This window comes from Stenella coeruleoalba, assembly GCF_951394435.1.
Source record: "Stenella coeruleoalba genome assembly, chromosome: 17".
NCBI lineage: Eukaryota > Metazoa > Chordata > Mammalia > Artiodactyla > Delphinidae > Stenella > Stenella coeruleoalba.
The window spans coordinates 29,665,249-29,684,515 of NC_137163.1; the positions used below are offsets into that span (position 1 = coordinate 29,665,249).

The window sequence follows — 19,267 nt, forward strand, 5'->3', positions numbered from 1 at the left end:
AAAACTTTAAAGGGGATGTTCATTTAGAAAGACCCCCCCCCACCCCGGCAACGAAGCCAACACCCAAAAACCCCTCTTGGCCACTTTGACACCTAGTTCTTATAAATGTTTCCCTTCCTTCCATGTATTCACTCTCATAATCTAGTGAGTGTAAGAAACACAGCCATGTTTAAACATCTGGGATTCATCAGGCTGGTTCTCTTAATCAAAGTTAGGAAATCAGCTCCAGATGTTGCCTAACTAAAGTTACATAAGCATTGTTCATATTTTTAAGTACAATCAGAGTTAAGTTCCCACTTCTTGAAAGTAGCTTAATTTGTATAGGTAGGAGTTAGACTCTGCTCTATTTTTTAAAAATTAACTCTCAACTTAAATACAGAGATAAGGCTGATAGATCTCTCTAGAAGTGAATGAGTATCAATGAGAATTCAAGATATATATTTTGAAATCATACATTTAACCATATTAGCTCAAAGATGCCATGAGAAGGAAAGAAAAAATAATACTGTCCAAGTGCCCACTATGTGCTTGTGTAGGGGAGGGAAAAGAATTTTCCCTTTGCCCTTCTAGGTCTTTGGCTGAGACACCCCTGTAATGAAAGACAGATTAATAGAAGTTTAATAACATGTATACCTGGGAGAGACCCATGGAAATCTGAGTATACATGGAAGATATACCTAGGAAATACCCAGAAACACTGAGTAACTCCCCAAAATGGCCTAAGTCACCACCTTAAATACCATCTCCAGTTAAAGACAAAAGAAGATGTTGGGAGTAAGGCAAAGAAGCCAGTTATGTGGTTACCAGGCAAAGCACAGTAAACAAGGGTATGGTTATCATGTGAATTTAAGTTGTTACCTTCTCCATTTATCAGAATTTCTAGAGATTTAGTCATTCTTCCTGGTACAGAGGAAGAGACTTCCCTTATAAAAGAGGGCTTACCTTATTAATGTGAATGTCTCTTACAAAAGCATAACTTCTACTGGTTTTCAGAGCTTCTCCTGTGTCTGCTGTTTCTTAAAAGTAACCAGCTCAAGAAAATCCATATGCCAAAGAGGCATATTTCAGGGTGGCGTATTCTGTTCACCTCCAGCCCAGCTGTTGAAATTTCTTCAAGGAATTTCATAGTACAGAAGTTGAGTTGAAAGACTTCTCCATATCTATCTCATTGAACCAGTATTAGTCTTGAAATAGGTCAGTTCAGTTAAACAGTTGTGTCTCATTTCAGGAGGCAGTCTTGCAGGTGGGCTCCCAAAGTTAGACCTATATGGTGCAAGCAATTAGGTATTAATAAAGATATCCTGAGGTTCCTGCACCTGCAGGTTTACCCAACTGGTAAGAAAACTTTGTCCTTTTAGCAGATGAAAGAAAATTAAGTTTTACATAAGTATAATATTGATATTAAAGCTTATTTTAAAAATCCTTATAACAATTCAATTTTATCCAGCTTAACAACACAAGATTCTCTCTTCAGAACTTTTAATATCCATTTAGATTGTTATTTATTCTCATCTTTTCCATTCTGAAGTAGCTGGTTGTTCTTGAAGACAAAATTCTTTCATTTCCCTTAACAAAAATGCATCTCCATATCTCATACTTTGTTACCCAATAACATACCCTACTTTCCTTGCATACAAAGATGGAATAGTTTCTCTTCCTATTGAGAGTAGTTTTAATTACATTAGAACTCTTAACCTGCAGAAACCTTAATTTCTAGTGAAAACTCAGAAGTAAGCAATTGTGAATGACTTGTTACAACAGTGTTCTTTAGATTGGTAAATTTATGAATACAGTTCATAATTTCTAGAAGTATATGCCTTTTTTATAGTACAGTTTTTCAATGTGGCATGAGACATGTTTACTAATAGACCCAAACATTTTTGGTTTATCTACTTTTTTTATTACAGAGGTACTAATGTTAAATTTTCTTATTTAGAAATGATGTAGATTTCAATGAATTTATATCCTTTAATTTAGCAAAATTTTAAGTTTCAAGTTACTAAAAAGATTTTGGAAGCTTTAAAAGATTTTAAAGGAGACATATCTTATAAAACATCATTGTTGAAAAGTTTATTTATAAACTTCTAGTCTACCTTCAACTATTTCATTTGTTATTAATAATCATATTTTGATTCTTTATGAAAGTTTCATAATTTTCTCTTGCTGACAATTTTTGTAACAGATATAACATGAGCTTAGCTGAGTAGTAAACCCAGGTAGAATAAAAGTTGCACCTCTGCATTGTATTTAATGCTAATAATACTGAAGACATTTCTGTTTTAATTAAACCAACACACTTCAACTAGCTTTCATTTACCAAATATTATTCCAGATCACATATACTTGAAAAACATTAGTTTCTGTATTTCTGTGAGTTTTGGAATACCCAATCCATACAGCGTTTTCCTTCAAGCCAACCCAATAGAATTTTTACAAATTTTGACAGTACCATCTAGAGATAGAAAAATAACACATCTACAACATACATATGTAGACACACATGATCATATAGAGAGATACAAAGAGAAATAGTATAGCTTTTATTCTAAAATTTTAGCCATCAGTCAGGTACAAAACTCACTAAATTTATTTTAAAACAAAACCAAAAAACAATTGGATCCAAATTGTGTTTCTGGCAGATGGAATAAGTTTACCTGCTCAGATGGCTGAAGCTTTTTTACTAATATTTGTGGAGAAGACACTTAAGATTTCTTATCTGCCTAATTTCTAAATAGCTTTTTTTTTTTTTCCTCTAGATGAGAATGATTTACCTACAGTTTGCATTTCAAAGAAATGGCTGTCAGCTCCTACAGAAGACAAGGTAGGCACAGAGAAAGTGTACAAGTTTTCTCCAAGACGAAGTTTTTGGGATACTATTAGAGGTCTAGGGAAATTACTATTTAAAAATGTTTCCTTTTTCTCAAGTGCAGGACAAGTCTGTTTCCAGTGTCCTAATGTTTTACAATATCTGCAGGCATCTGGAGATCAATAGGGAAGATTTAGGGATTGGTAAGGATAGGTGGACTTTGAATTGCTTCTAGAGCTACATTTCTGGTTTCGTAAAGATTTTAAAGACAAAGACAGTTGTTTTTAATTCCTCAAGGAATTGGATTGTGGGCTGAATTATATCAAGGTCTGCCCATCCAAATACATTATCTTCAATTTCCTTCTTTTATATCAACAAGATTTCCAACCAAGATGGAAATCAAAAGAATCCTATGTTTTGGAACTTCAGGGTTTAATGTGGTATGCTTTTGTAAAGTCTGTATAAATGCTTACCTTTTTTTCTGCATGTTCAATTCAACCTCAACCAGTTCACCTTAGGATGAAAAGCTCTGCTATTGCTTCTGTCAGCTTCTTAACATCAACCTCCAGCTGAGCCATTTCCTGATCATGTGTAAGAGGGCCTGGGAGAAATTCTGTTCATCTGTTACCTCTGTAAGAGGTGTTTTCCCCAGGGGGCCATCTGGCTTTTCTGTTAACTACAGTAATATAATGAAAGAACACCCCTTAGCAGCCAATCAAGGTCCTCTGTAAGTAGAAATGTGAATGTTCACTGATCTTTTCAACTCTTCTATAAATTTGGTAGGATCTTTTGAAACTGGAAGTAAGAAAAAGGGGGGTTTATATAATTTTGTCTTGTTAAGGAAACCCCTAAGGCTAGATGCCATTACTCTTTTGTGTCTTCTTTTCAATGTTATCTTTCCATAGGTATCAATAAGACAGTTGTTTACAACTTTTTTCAAAACAACTTTTTTCAAATATAGAAGTTTTTCCAGTTCAAAAGATCCCTCATCTGGCCATTGACAAGTAGAATCCTCAATATATTTATCTCAGTAGTGACTCAAACCAATAAGCCTTTAATTGACTTAACTATGGACACAAAAGGCATTGCAAAAGATAGTGCAGAAGATAAAGCCCCCATAATCCAAAATGTTCACTCCCAGAGTTGGCCTAAGAAAGCAAAGAGACCTTCACTGTCTCAGGTGCTAAGAAAGACGGGAGGGAAAACGGCGTCTCTGGTCTCCCAGAACATGAAATGCCTCTACTTATAGTCCTGCTAATCTGTGACACTGGGCATGTACAATTGGAATGGGACTTTTCAGCACTAATGAGACAATAAAGGCTGAGATGACAAAGGCCCTTTATGGACCAGGACCCCTTAAGACAAATCCCCTGTGAGCCAGCTCTAGTGGACAAAGAGAATGCGGCTTGTCAGTTCATGTCCTGGACCCTCAGACTGTTTTAGCTGGCAGAGAGAATATCCTCATTTGCCACAAAGCCAAGCTCTCAAAACGTTAAGTAAGACAGACAAAAGGAAAATTTCATCTTGCCCATGGTTCTCCTCCTTATAACAAAGGACACAAAAGACAGAGAAAAAACAATGACCATTTCTGGGAGGAAAGAGAAAACAAGAGCAATAACAAAAATCTTTACCAGTTGCTATATGCAAGAAACTAGTTCACACAAATATTTTTTCCTGCTAATTTAAATTTAGAAAGGAAGGGACAAGAAATTTTTACCTTCTCCTTTAAACTGGGCATAGAGAGAGAGATTTGGGAGAGCTGACTTTGGTAAGAATTTTTACTTTTTGCCAGCTTCTACCAGTCTTCCAGGATCCCATCTGCAGGCTCTGGAGTGAGTATGGTGTCTCAGCAGGTCCCATCATGGGTCACCAAACTGGTGGGGAGGAAAAATAATTTTCCCTCTACACTTCTAGGTTCTTGGTTGAGACCCCCTGTACTAAAAGACAGATTAACAGGAGAAAAACAGAAGTCTAATAACATGGAAAACTGAGTAACTCCCCAAAATGGTCCAAACCACACCTTTACATACCAGCTCAAGACAAAGGAAGATGTTGGGAAAGGAAGGAATAAGCCAGTTATGGAAGGGTATCAAGCAAAGCGAAATAAACAGGGGTATAGTTGCCTTTTCCATTGAATAAGAGTGTCTAGAGATTTTAGTGATCCTTCTCTGCCTGGTATAGAAAGGGAGACACACTTATAAATGGACATTTCCCTTATAAATGTGCATGTTGCTTATAAAACGGACAACTTCTACTCAGTTTTCAGAGCTTTTCCTGTGTCTTAAAAATAACCAGGTCAAGATAATTTTTATGTCAAAGAGAAATATTTGGGGGTGGCATATTCTGCTCTCCTCACTGGAAATTGTCATATGTAATTCCACATGTACTATGTTGTTGGCCTTAATTCTTATAATAACTGTGTAAAATAGAAATTATCTCCATTTTACAAATGAGGAAATACAGGTACATAGAAGTTAATTACATCATTGAAAATCATATGCATAGTGTCTAACCTGAGATTACAGTGAGATTACTCTGACCCCAAATTTAGTACTCTTTCCATGTGTTGTCTTTCTCTGTAATCTTAGACAATATGGGCCAGAAGGATAACATTGAAAAATATTTTAAAAGTATATCTACAACCTTCTTGGAAACTGTTTTCCCAAGGAAGACCGTAAGTGTGAAACCTATGTCTGCTTTTCATATATAATTTAGTATTTTGTTCATATTTTAGTAAAACAATCAATTTAATGATTTGATAACATAATTGGATTTTTATGAAGCTCAAAAAAGTCTGGAATACAGGGAAAATAAAGTGAATCAATTTAATCCCACTGCTAGGAGCTCTATAATAAGCACTCTCTAATCCAGAAATGCTGTAGGGCTCTAGAAGAAGCCTATTTGCTATCAAATAAAGGCCATGCACTGACTTTTGATGTTAGCAGAAGGATAGGATAGATGTTCCAAATGGTCCTCCTATGGCAATGCAAGTTGATCCTGCATAATTACAACATACTTGTTTTTTAAATTAGAGTTGAGCACAAAAGCAAACAAACATAGAAAATCTCCAAAGGTTAAGATAAGGAAGAGAAAAGATATGTGGGGGAAGAAAAGAACAGGGAGCTAAACCCTGAATAGTGCCAGGAAACAAATACAAAACTCAAGCTTCCCCAATTCTAACAGCAGTCTTGGGCTCAGGAGACATCTAAGCCATTCTCTGCAAGGTAGGGATGCTGAATATTAAGGCAGGATACTCCATAGGAACTAAAGTGGTTGTAGGTATACATACCTTTGGCTCAGTGAAGCAAATGCAAATCTTCTGTGGAAGAAAGCCACCCTACATTAGCCCTTCAGAATTCTCAAAAGTTGTGTAATTAAAATAAAACTTACAGTTTTTTAAAAAAATCACTTAACAATAAATAGAATAGGCTGCATGAGTGAGTCATGAGAAACAACAAAGAATAAAACTGTCAAAACCTGGAGATATTAAAATTGGCTGATAGAAAATATAAAATGTTATAAAAGTCTAAAAAATTTAAGAAACAGTAAAAATTAGTAAGAAACAAGTTATTAAGAATCATAGAAGCTTTCTAAATAAAAAATATTTATTGAAATTAAAAGCTCAACTGCTATATTAAATCACATGTTAGACACAGCTAAAGAGACAATGAAGTAGAAGCAAGAACTAAAGAATTTGCAGTTGAGAGATGAGGGTATGAAAATATAAAAGAAAGGTTAAGAATCACTGAAGACAGAATAAACACAAGAAGGTCAAACTCCATTTAATTGTAGTCCTTGAGAAAATAATACAGAGAGGCAATAGTGGAATAATTGAAAATCGGGCTGAGAATTGCTGAGTCTTATGAACATGAGAGCCTTATGAGAATTATGATAGACAGAACCATAATAATCACAGGAAAATCTATATGTAAAACTTCAGAACACCCACAATAAAGGAAGTATCTGAAAGTCCCCCAGAGGAAAAAAACAGAACTATAATAAAGAAAATTTAGTCTAACAAACAGTATACTTCTGAACAGCTTCAATGGAAGTCAAAAGTCCTTAGAGCAATATCTTCAAAATATTGGGAGACATAATTATGAACTAATTGTGTTACAAAACTTCTTTTTCAAGGTCATTATTTTAATAAAGACATTTACAAAAAGAAAAACTGAGTCTACCACCAACAAACATTTACTAATATACATTCTAAAAGATGTACTTAAATAAGGAAAGAAAGATTATAGATATAAGTTATGAAATGGAAGAAGAAATGTTGATCAAAGAAATTGTTAAACATGTAAATTAATCTAAAAAATGTAAAAATAATAAACAGATAACTTCTTTGTTAAATGATGAACAACTTTTTGTTAAAAAAAGACAATAAAAATACTACTGATAGACTACACAGTCCAACACAGTATCTATTAGCCACAAATTACTATTTAAACTTAATAAAATTAAGTTAAAAAATTCAGTTGCTCACTCATACTACCTACATTTCTGGTGCTTAGTAGCCATATGTACTGGAGGTCCTATATAGTTTGTAAGACAAGAGTTACAACAAATATGGAAAAAAACTAAAATGTCACTATTAACAAATGATATGATTGTCTACATGGAAACCCAAAGAATATACCAACAAAATATTAGAATGCTTATCAAAGTACCTGAATATAATATTTAAAAATTAATGTGTTAATATACACCAGCTACAAATTTAAAGCATAACTTAAAATATATATTATTAATAATATAAAAAATACAATGAAACAGATATTTTAAAAGATGATTTGCAAAAAGCTAAGGAACAAAGACTCAATTTTATTGAAAGCTATTTTTTAGAGCACAGAAATATAAAAAGAAATATACCATGTTCATAGATGGGAGGAGGGGATAACTCAATATAATAAAAAAAGTTCTTAAATTTCACTACATATTTAATCAAAATTTAACAGGAATTTTGAGGAAATGAGTTAATTCTAAAACTTACTTGAAAAAGCAAAGTCCCAATAACAGGTAAAGCATAACTGAAGAAGAATAAGGTGGGAAAAATTGTGCTGCCAGATACCAAGCTTTATTATAAAGCTATGCCAATGAATAAAATGTGATATTTATTCAGGGAGAGACCAACTGGCCATTGGTATAGAATATTCAATAGATTAGAAAGCCCCAAAACAGCTTAATAGTACTTGGTGATGGCAAAGGTGATATCACTGGAGAAAGGAGCTATGTTAAAAAATAAAATTAATTTTTTGTTTATATAGTACATATATATAAATTACAGGATTGACTAAAAAGTTTCCTTTTGGAATTATTTAAACTTTCAGAAGAAAATTTAGAAGATAATTTTTATGATCACAGAATAGGGTAAATGTCAACCTTAAATGAAAAAATATTGCTAAACTCAATTATATTAATAGAATATTAATAGAAAAACTTGTTTATCAAAAGCCACCATAAAGAAAATAGAGTCCAAACCACAAATTATTTGCAGCATATAGATTCAACAAAGGATCAGTATACGTTAAGTATAGTTATGCTTATGAAGCAACATGAAAAAGAACTACCCTTCTCCCATAAGCAAAACAAAACACACACACACACACAAACCAACAACCTCATAAATGACCAAACAGGCATTTCAAATGAGAGAAAATACTAATGATTCAGCCTCATTAGTAATCAGAGAAGTGCAAATTAGTGTCACAATGAAATACATTTTATTTCTATTAAAAAAATTGAATTCTGATATCAATTGCTGGCAAGAAAGCAGAGTGATAAAAAAAATATAAACAGCTTTAGGGGACATATAATTGAAACATCTAATTTGAAAAACAATCTTTTGTAAATCTAAACATGAACGTACCTATAACTGAGGAATTTTACTCCCAGAAACAAAAACCTAGAGAATTGCACATGAGTCCCAGAAGATAAGATTAAGAATTGTGTAAATGACAATAATAATTAAAACAATAAAAAAATCAGGTAACGGAAGCATTGACCAAAAAGAAACTGTATACATTGATTATGGCATACTCACTTATAATAGAATGTTATATAGCTCTGAAAATGAGTGAACTATACCTATTGGAACACAATAGATGAATCGTAGAAACACTGTTGAGTGCAAAAAACCAAGTTGAAGAAAATTACACATTATGAAATTATATAAAGCATATACATGCATAATTATATAATTACCTAAGTTATATGCTATAAATTTTACAATGAGCTTCTGATTTTACTTAGGGATTGCTACATATGTGAAGATTTTATTTAAGAGGGAAAGGGACGCGGGTTGGAGACAAGATGGGGAAGTAGAAGGACTTGAGCTCAACTCCTCTCACGAGAACACCAAAATCACAACTATCTGCTGAACAACCATCAACAAAAAAGACTGGAACCTACCAAAAAAGATATTCTACATCCAAAGACAAAAAAGCACCCACAACAAGATGATAGGAGGGGTGCATCTGTGATAAAATAAAATCCCATACGTGCCAGGTGGATGACCCACAAACTGAAGAATAATTATATTGCAGAGGTTCCTCACAGGAGTGAGAGTTCTGAGCCCCACGTCAGAATCCCCAGCCTGGGGGTCTGATATCAGGAGGAGGAGCCCACAGAGCATGTGGCTTTGAAGGCCAGTGGGGCTTGATCGCAAGAACTCCAAGGACTGGGGAAAGTAGAAACACCACTCTTGGAGGGTGCACACAAGGCCTCATGTGCAGCAGGTCCCAGGGAAAAAGCAGTGACTTCATAGGAGCCTGGACCAGACCTAACTACTGGTCTTGGAGGGTCAACTGGGAAGGTGGGGGGTGGCTGTGGTTCTCTCTTTGAACATAAAAGCTGGTAGCGAACATATCTGGAAATACTCATCTGAAGGCTGACATCTTGCTTGGGACATTAGCACCAAGACCTGGACCCACCTAACAGCTTATAGGCTCCAGTGCTGGGATGCCTCAGGCCAAACAATCAACAGGGCAGGAACACAGCCCACCTATCAGCAGACAGGCTTCCTAAAATCGTCCTTAGCCCACAACCTGCCTCTAAACACACCTGCTGACAAGGCCCTGCCCACCAGAGGGACAAGACCCAGCTCCACCCACCAGTGGGCAGGCACCAGTCCCTCCCACCAGGAGGCCTGCACAAGTCTCTAGACCAGCTTCACCCACCAAGGGGTAGACATCAGAAGCATGAGGAACCACACCATTGCACCCTATGAAATGGAAACTGTAATCACAGAAAGTTAGACAAAATGAGATGGCAAAAAAATATAATCCAGATGAAGGAACAAGATAAAACCTCAAAGAACAACTAAGTGAAGTGGAGAGAGGCAATCTACGCAAAACAAAATTCAGAGTAATGACAGTAAAGATGATCCAAGATCTCAGAAAGACAAGGCACAGATTGAGAAGATACAAGAAATGTTTACCAAAGACCTAGAAAAAATAAAAAACATACAAAGAGAGATGCACAATACAATAACTGAAATGAAAAATACACCAGAAGCAATCAGGAGCAGCATAAATGAGGCAGAAGAATGGGTAAGTGAGCTAGAAGACAGAATGGTAAAAATCACTGCCACAGAATAGAATACAGAAATAAGAATGAAAAGAATGGGGGACAGTTTAAGAGACCTCTGGAACAACATTAAATGCACCAACATTTGCATTATAAGGGTCCCAGAAGCAGAGAGCAAGAAAGGACCTGAGAAAAGATTTGAAGAGAGAATAGCTGAAAACTTCCCTAACATGGGAAAGGAAACAGTCACCCAAGTCCAGGAAGTACAGAAAGTCCCAGACAGAATAACCCCAAGGAGGAACATGCTGAGACACATAATAATCAAACTGACAAAAATTAAAGACAAAGAAAAAAATATTAAAAGCAACAAGGGAAAAGCAACAAATAACATACAAGGGAACTCCCATAAGGTGGTCAGCTGATTCCTAGGCAGAAACTCTACAGGCCAGAAGGGAATAGCATGATATATTTAAAGTGATGAAAGGGAAGAACCAAGAATACTCTATCCAGGAAGGCTCTCATTCATATCTGACAGAAAAATCAAAAGCTTTACAGGCAAGTGAAAGCTAAGAGGATTCAGCACCACAAGATGAGCTTTGCAACAAATGGTAAAGGAACTTCTCTAGGCAGAAAAGAAAAGGCCACAACTAGAAACAATAAAATTACAAATGGAAAAGCTCATCAGTAAAGGTAAACATACAGTAAAGGTAGGAAATCATCCACATACAAATATGATATCAAAACCAGCAACTGTGAGGAGAGAACAAATGCAGGATATTGGATATGAATTTAAAAGACCAGCAACTTAAAATAATCTTGTCTGTATACAGGCTGCTATATCAAAACCTCATGGTAACTGCAAACCGAAAATCTACAATAGATACACAAAAAAGGAAAAAGAATCAAAATACAACACCAAAGATAGTCATAAAATCACAAGAGAACAAAAGAAGATGGGAATAAAAAAGACCTACAAAAACAAATCCAAAACAATTAACAAAATGGCAATAGGAACATACATATTGATAATTACCTTAAATGTAAATGGATAAAATGCTCCAACCAAAAGACACAGACTGGCTGATTGGATACAAAAACAAGACCTGTATATATGCTGCCTACAAGAGACCCACTTCAGATCTAGGGACACACAGAGACTGAAAGTGAGGGGATAGAAAAAGATATTCCACACAAATGGAAAAAAGCTGGAATAGCAATACTCATATCAGACAAAATAAACTTTAAAGACTGTTATAAGAGACAAAGAAGGATACTACATAATGATCAAGGGAATCAATCCAAGAAGAAGATATAACAATTGTAAATATATATGCACCTCAATATATAAGGCAACTACTAACAGCCATAAAAGGAGAAATCGACAGGAACATAATAATAGTGGGGAACTTTAACATCCCACTTTCTCCATACAGAAAATCAAGAAGAAAACACAGGCCTTAAATGACAAAATAGACCAGATGGATATAATTTGTATTTATAGAGCATTCCATCCAAAAGCAGCAGAATACACAGCTTTCTCAAGTGCATATGCAACATTCTCCAGGATTGATCACATGCTGGGCCACAAAGTGAGCCTTGGTAAATTTAAGAAAATCAAATCATATCAAGCATCTTTTCTGACCACACCACCACAGGATTAGAAATCAATTACAGGAAAAAATACTGTAAAAAACACAAACATGTGGAGGCTAAACAATATGCTACTAAACAACCAATGGATCACTGAAGAAATCAAAGAGGAAATCAAAAAATACCTAGAGAGAAATGAAAAAAAAATGAAAGCACAATGATCCAAAACCTATGGGACGCAGCAAAAGCAGTTCCAAGATGGAAGTTTATAGCAATACAGTATTACCTCAGGAAACAAGAAAAATCTCAAACAACCTAGCCTTACCCGTAAAGCAACTAGAGAAAGAAGAACAAACAAAACCCAAAGTTAGTAGAAGGAAAGTAATCATAAGGTTCAGAGCAGAAATAAATGAAATAGAGATGAAGAAAACAATAGAAAAGATCAGTGAAACTAAAAGCTGGTTCTTTGAAAATATAAATAAAATTGGGAAAGCTTTAGCCAGACTCATCAAGAACAAAAGAGGGCTCAAGTCAATAAATTAGAAATGAAAAAAGGCTGTTACAACTTACACCATAGAAATATCTGTTTCTATGCCTATAAAATGGACAACCTAGAAGAAATGGACAAATTCTTAGGAAGGTACAATCTCCCAAGACTGAACCAGGAAGAAACAGAAAAAATAAACAGACCAATCAGAAGCACTGAAACTGAAACTGTGATTTAAAAATTCCCAGCAAACCAAAGTTCAGGACCAGATGGCTTCACAGGCAAATTCTATCAAACATTAGAGAAGGGTTAACACCTATAACATTTCTGAAACTATTCCAAAAAATTGCAGAGGAAGGAACACTCCCAAACTCATTCTATGAGGTCACCATCACCCTGATACCAAAATCAGACATAGATACCACAAAAAAAGAAAATTACAGGCCAGTTATCACTGATGAACACACAAAAATCCTCAACAAAATACTAGCAAACCAAATTAACAATGCATTAAAAGGATCATACAGTATGATCAATTATCCCAGGGATAATTATCACCATTATCCCAGGGATGTAAGAAGTTTTCAATATCCACAAATCAATCAGTGTGATATACCACATCAACAAATTGAAAAATAAAAACCATATGTTCATCTCAATAGATGCAGAAAAAGCTTTTGACAAAATTCAACAATTTATGCTAAAAACTCTCCAGAAAATGGGCATAGAGGAAACATACTACAACATAATAAAGGCCATATACCACAAACCTACACCTAACATTATACTCAACAGTGAAATGCTGAAAGCATTTCCTCCAAGATCAGGAGCAAGATAAGGATGTCCACTCTCTCCACTTTTATTCAACATAGTTTTGGAAATCCTAGCCACAGCAATCAAAGAAGAAAAAAATAAAGGGAATCCAAACTGGAAAATAAGTAAAACTGTCATTGTTTACAGATGATATACTTATACATAGAAAATCCTAAAGATGCTACCAGAAAACTACTAGAGCTCATCAATGAATTCAGTAAAGTTGTAGGATACAAAATTAATACACAGAAATCTGCATTTCTATACACTAACAATTAAAGATCAGAAAGAGAAATTAAAGAAACAATCCAATTCACCATCACATCAAAAAGAATAAAATACCTAAGAATAAACCTACCTAAGGGGGCAAAAGACATGTACTCTGAAACTATAAGATGCTGTTGAAAGCAACTGAAGATGACACAAACAAATGGAAAGATATACCATGTTCCTGGATTTGAAGAATCAATACTGTCAAAATGACTATACTACCCAAGGCAATCTACAGATTCAGTGCAATCCCTATCAAATTACCAATGACATTTTTCACAGAACTAGAACAAAAAAAATCTTAAAATTTGAATAGAGACACAAAAGACCCTGAATAGCAAAAGCAATCTTGAGAAAGAAAAAGAGAGCTGGAGGAATCAGGCTCCCTGACTTCAGACTACTACAAAGCCACCATCATCAAAACAGTATGGTATTGGCACAAAAACAGAAATATAGATCAATGGAAAAGGATGAAAAGCCCAGAAGTAAACCCATGCACTTATAGTCAATTAATCTATGACAAAGGAGGCAAGACTGTACAATGGAGGAAAGACAGTCTCTTCAATAAATGGTGCTGGGAAAACTGGACAGCTAAATGTAAAAAATGAAATTAGAACATTCTTTAACACTATATGCAAACTCAAAATGGATTAAAGACCTACATGTAAGACTGGATACTATAAAACTCCTAGAGGAAAGCATAGGCAGAACACTCTTAGACATAAATTGCAGCAATATCTTTTCTGAACTGTCTCCTAGAGTAATGGAAATAAAAACAAAAATAAATGGACTTAATTAGACTCAAAACCTTCTGTACAGCAAAGGAAACAATAAACAAAAGGAAAAGACAACCCAAAGAATGGGAGAAAATATTTGCAAATGATGCAACAAGGGATTAATCTCCAAAATTTACAAAGAGCACATGCAGCTCAATATCAAAAAAAACAAACAACCCAATAAAAAAAAATGGCCAGAAGACCTAAACAGACATTTCTCCAAAGAAGACATACAGATGACCAAAAAGCACATGAAAAGATTGTCAACATCACTAAGTATTAGAGAAATGCAAATCAAAACTATAATGAGGTATCACCTCATACCAGTCAGAATGGTTATCATCAAAATTCTCCAAACAGTAAATGTTGGAGAGGGTGTGGAGAAAAGGGAACCCTCCTACACTGTTGATGGGAATGTAAATTGCTACAGCCACTATGGAGAACAGTATGGAAGTTCCTTAAAAAACTAAAACTAAAAATAGAGCTACCGTATGATCCCACAATCCCACTCCTGGGCATATATCCAGAGAAAACCATAATTAGAAAAGATACATGCACCCCAATGTTCATTGCAGTACTATTTACCATAGCCAAGACATGGAAGCAACCTAAATATCCATCAACAGATGAATGGATAAAGAAGATATGGTACACATATACAATGGAATATTACTCAGCCATAAAAAAGAATGAAATAATGCCATTTACAGCAACATGGTTGGAACTAGAGATTATCACACTAAATGAAGTAAGTCAGAGAAAGACAAGTATCATATGATATCACTTATATGTGGAACCTAAAAAGAAAGAAGACACAAATGAACTTATTTACAAAATAGAAACAGACTCACAGACTTCAAAAACACCAAAGGTGAAAGGTGGTGGTGGAGGGGAAGGGATGAATTAGGAGGTTGGGTAACATATACACACTACTATACATAAAATACATAACCAGCAAGGACCTACTATATAGCACAAGGAACTCTACTCAATATTTTGTAATAATCTAAACGGGGAAAGAATCTGAAAAAGCATATGTGTGTGTGTGTGTGTGTGTGTATAACTGAATCACTTTGCTGTAGACCTGAAACTAACACAACATTGTAAATCAACTATACTCCGGTATAAAATTAAAAAAAAAAAATTTTAATAAAAAAAAAACCCCAGAACTTGAAATAATAATTACCACTATATAGGTTTTAGGTCACAATTCTAATAAAATGATCATATTTACAAAATAAAAAATGCATAGGGAATAATATATTAGTTATCTGGAATGGTAGTAGAAGAATGGAATTTTGGAGGAATACACACATAACTCACTGATGTCAATAATATTCTAGTTTTTAATCTAAACAGTGAGTTCACCATGTTGGTATTATTACACTTCATAAAGTCACATCAATTATTTATATGTATTGAATATTATATGACATTTTAATCAGAGCTTTTGTGTACAGTTTGATGTACTGCATAACTGGCTTGCTAAAAATGGTAAGAAGGGTACATTAATTGAATTACCTTATGCATGAGTGAACGTAAAATGCGTGAATTTGGAGCCAGATAGATCTGGATTGGAATTTTTGTTTTGATGATTGCTAGATTGAGCTGTATAATCTTGAGTGAGATACTTAAGATCTCTGAATATCGGTCTCTTTCAACAATATTTATCGCGGGACTGATATGTGCTAAGTACTGTTCAGGACACTAGAGGTATAGTGGTAAACAAAACAGGCAGCACGTCCAGGTGCTACAGAAGTATATGTAGAAGAGGTTACACAGAAGCCTGGAATGGCTTACCACCAATAAGGTGAAATTCTTGGTGTAAGATCCATGTCAGTGCCCTCTGAGATGAATTTCTGTGGAAATTATTTCATAGACCTTTTCTAAATTGGCTGTTCTTCCAACACTCCTGGGAATATATGAAATGTAGACCAGGATATTTTATATACTAATATGAACATAAGTAGTTTGTATAAGAAGCTGGCAATCTGCCTTTTTGTCAGTCTATCAGATTCCTCATGGTGTGAGGCTAGGTCAGCTAGGGTACAAGGGACTGATTCTGTAGAGAAGGCTTTATTATAACTTTATCATATGCTAATAATCCCTGACTCCCTTGCTGTGTGCTCTTCCCATTTATATTCTCACTCCCTAGTGTCACCAGAAAGAGAATTCATTTCTCCCATCTTGCTTTTGCAGACATCAGAATCAGAGTTCACCCCCTTCCTATCTGCCTTTCTCACTTTCTCTATGGGTCTCATTTTCCTATTATTGTCATGCTCCCACTGAGCTCTTAGATATTCAAGCAGTCCTGGGGCTACCATCATTGATGCTGGTTTATCAATAACCATCTATCCTGAAGTAAAACTTGCTCCAAAGGGCCACATGGCCAGTTTGAGAGCAGAAAAGCTTTCTATCCTCATGTAAGAAGAACCTTAGAGAAAAATAAAGTGAAAATCTGATAACAGTATGGTTACTATAAAAATAGGATTTGCAAGTATGATATTTATAAGAATGTAATAAAAAACCCTCATATTTAGCAGAAAGGTAGCTTATGGGTCACACAAAGAACCGTCCTGAAACCAACAGTAAATTCTCACATTCATTTGAAATACAGATATAAAAGGACTGGGAGTTTGGCGTTAGCAGATGTAAACTAGTATATATAGGATGGATAAACAACAAGGTCCTACTTTATAGCACAGGGAACTATATTTAATATCCTGTCATAAACCATCATGGAAAAGAATACAAAAAAAAGGAATGTCTACATGTGTATAACTGAGTCACTGCTATACAGCAGAGATTGGCACATTGTAAATCAACTATACTTTAATAAAAAATTTAAAAAAGAAACAAAGACAATGATCATTAACTTCTCAGCATCTGAAAAGCAGGGGAAAAAAGAGTAATAAAAAATAAGTCAAAGACATTTGTACAAGTCATAACTGGGAAATTTCCTACAACTGTGAGCAAAACAACAAAATGAGACTTCAATATGTATTCAGATAGTTACTGATGGAAAAGTGTGGGCAAAAAAGCAAGAGATGAGATCACAATCATTTAATTTCCTAAGAAAAGGACATAAGAGAATACATAGTAGAGCTCTTTCAACCCAAAACTCTGGTGGTGACATTGACCTTCCTGAAAGGGCATTCCTCACTCTCAGACACCCCAAAGGGAAATGAACCACAGGGAATGAATCTGTAATCAGGCCACAGGGGAGATTTTAAATATTAAAATTTGCTTTTCAATTGTTTGTTTGTTTTTGCCTCTGGCAATATCTGTATCTAAAACAAGGAGTCTTGCCCCATTCACTATCAAAACAAAATACATAAGCAAAAAACCCCCACCACTCTGAGTCTATCATCTCATTCCAGTTTTCCTAAGTAGTTAATGATTTCCAATGCATGGGATTAGGAGATCTTAGAACTATTGGGCTACTAGCTCTACCTTCTTTGAGATACCTCTACAAAGCAGATCACTGAACATTCATCTACCTTAACTGTGCCTTAGATTTCTTTCTCCTATTGGAATAAATGGGGTTCTGAGCACAAGCAAGAGTCGAAATTCTGGAAAGCAGAGGCTCCAGACACCATACACAGCTCTATCAAGAAACTGAGATGATTTTGAAACTGAGATGGATTGTAGCCTATATGAAATTTATTTTATGAACTACTTATTCTAGCACTAAATAATATCTTCATGCAAATTATGCTTTGCTCTAACCTCTGCATTCTTTATTCTCTGCATAATGAAAACAAATCCCTGAAAATATTCGTTTAATTGGTATAGTACTTCATTCCTTTTGCTGTTTTCACATGTCCCAATGGTGCCTTGTATAGACACACTAAAACTTTATCTGCAAAGTACAATTTTCCATCGCGATGAATGAGAGACTATTTACATCTGGGTAGTATGTGGTTGCAATAGCCCTGGAAAACAAAAGTCAGATCACAAATCCCTTTCTCAAAGGCAAATACAGATCAGTTTCTACTTTTGATCCAGGCAGAAAGCCAAACCTAGAATAAGAGAAGCCATATGTATGTCTGAGAGAAAGTTGCCTACATAAGTAGGGATTTCCCCCAAATAATGAAGTTAACTTTATGATGGCTTTTGGAGGATGATGAAAATGTAATGGTCAGACTACAAAACTTTAAAAATGTTTTCCAAATACTTGGAGGTAATTTTTTAAAAAGAAGAAACAGCATGATAAAGGGGCCACAGCCTTCGTCAAGACTGATTAATACAAAAAGGGCAGCTATGGTATTTAAAGGTTCACCAGTTTCCCTACACTCAAATGCAGATGAAACTTGTTCCCAGATATTTATATCCATGTCCAAAAGAAGAAATATCTCTGACTAAATAGGAGAGAGTCTGTAAAACTGCCCACCCTCATGCCCTTTCTGATTTTCATTTATGCTTAAAGATCATAAAAACAAGTGAGTAATTCTAGAATTACTATCAGAAACCCTCTTTTAGATACATCAGGTCAGTTCAAGAAGATTGATCCTAACATCCCCAGTCTGGGAAGAGTCTAAAGGTCTTCTAAACAAGTGGTTCTCAACTGAGAGCAATTTGGTCCCTAAGGAACATCTGGCATGTCTGGAGACATTTTTGATGGTCACAGTTGGAGTGGGGGGGGGGGGAAGTGCTACTGGCATCTAATAAGTAGAGGCCTGGAATGCTGCAAAACATCATACATTGCACAGGACAGTCCTTGACAAGAAAGAATTAGGGCCCAAAATATTAAGTGCAGAGAATAAGAAACACTGTTTTTAGATCAGTGTCCCCTGGATCAGCCCAATCTGTGAGGAAGAACGATCTTACTGATTTCTGACCTTGGAGGTCCTCGTTGTAAGCAGACGTTTAGAGCCATGTTCCCCCTGGTTTTGGATGTATTCAACTGGTGGCGTTTCTGTCCCTATTTCTAAGCTGTGTGGTCTTTCTTGTAAACAACTATTTGGAGACTATTGCCCTACTCCTTCCTTGTAGCAG

General features: G+C 35.2%; 1 long non-coding RNA gene across 4 annotated transcripts in view; it reads right to left on the reverse strand.

Moving 5' to 3' along the window:
* Window positions 1–225: 225 nt before the first annotated feature.
* LOC307176419 overlaps window positions 226–19,267 on the reverse strand; it is a 224,556-nt gene continuing 205,514 nt past the window's right edge. For 2 of the 4 annotated variants that reach the window (XR_013824749.1, XR_013824750.1), the window contains 2 exons: window positions 3,280–4,743; window positions 226–1,263 (listed from right to left, as the gene is read on the reverse strand). This is a non-coding gene — a long non-coding RNA (uncharacterized lncRNA). The remainder of the gene's footprint in view (window positions 1,264–3,279; window positions 4,744–19,267) is intronic. The other 2 variants (XR_013824748.1, XR_013824747.1) reach the window with 2 other exon arrangements.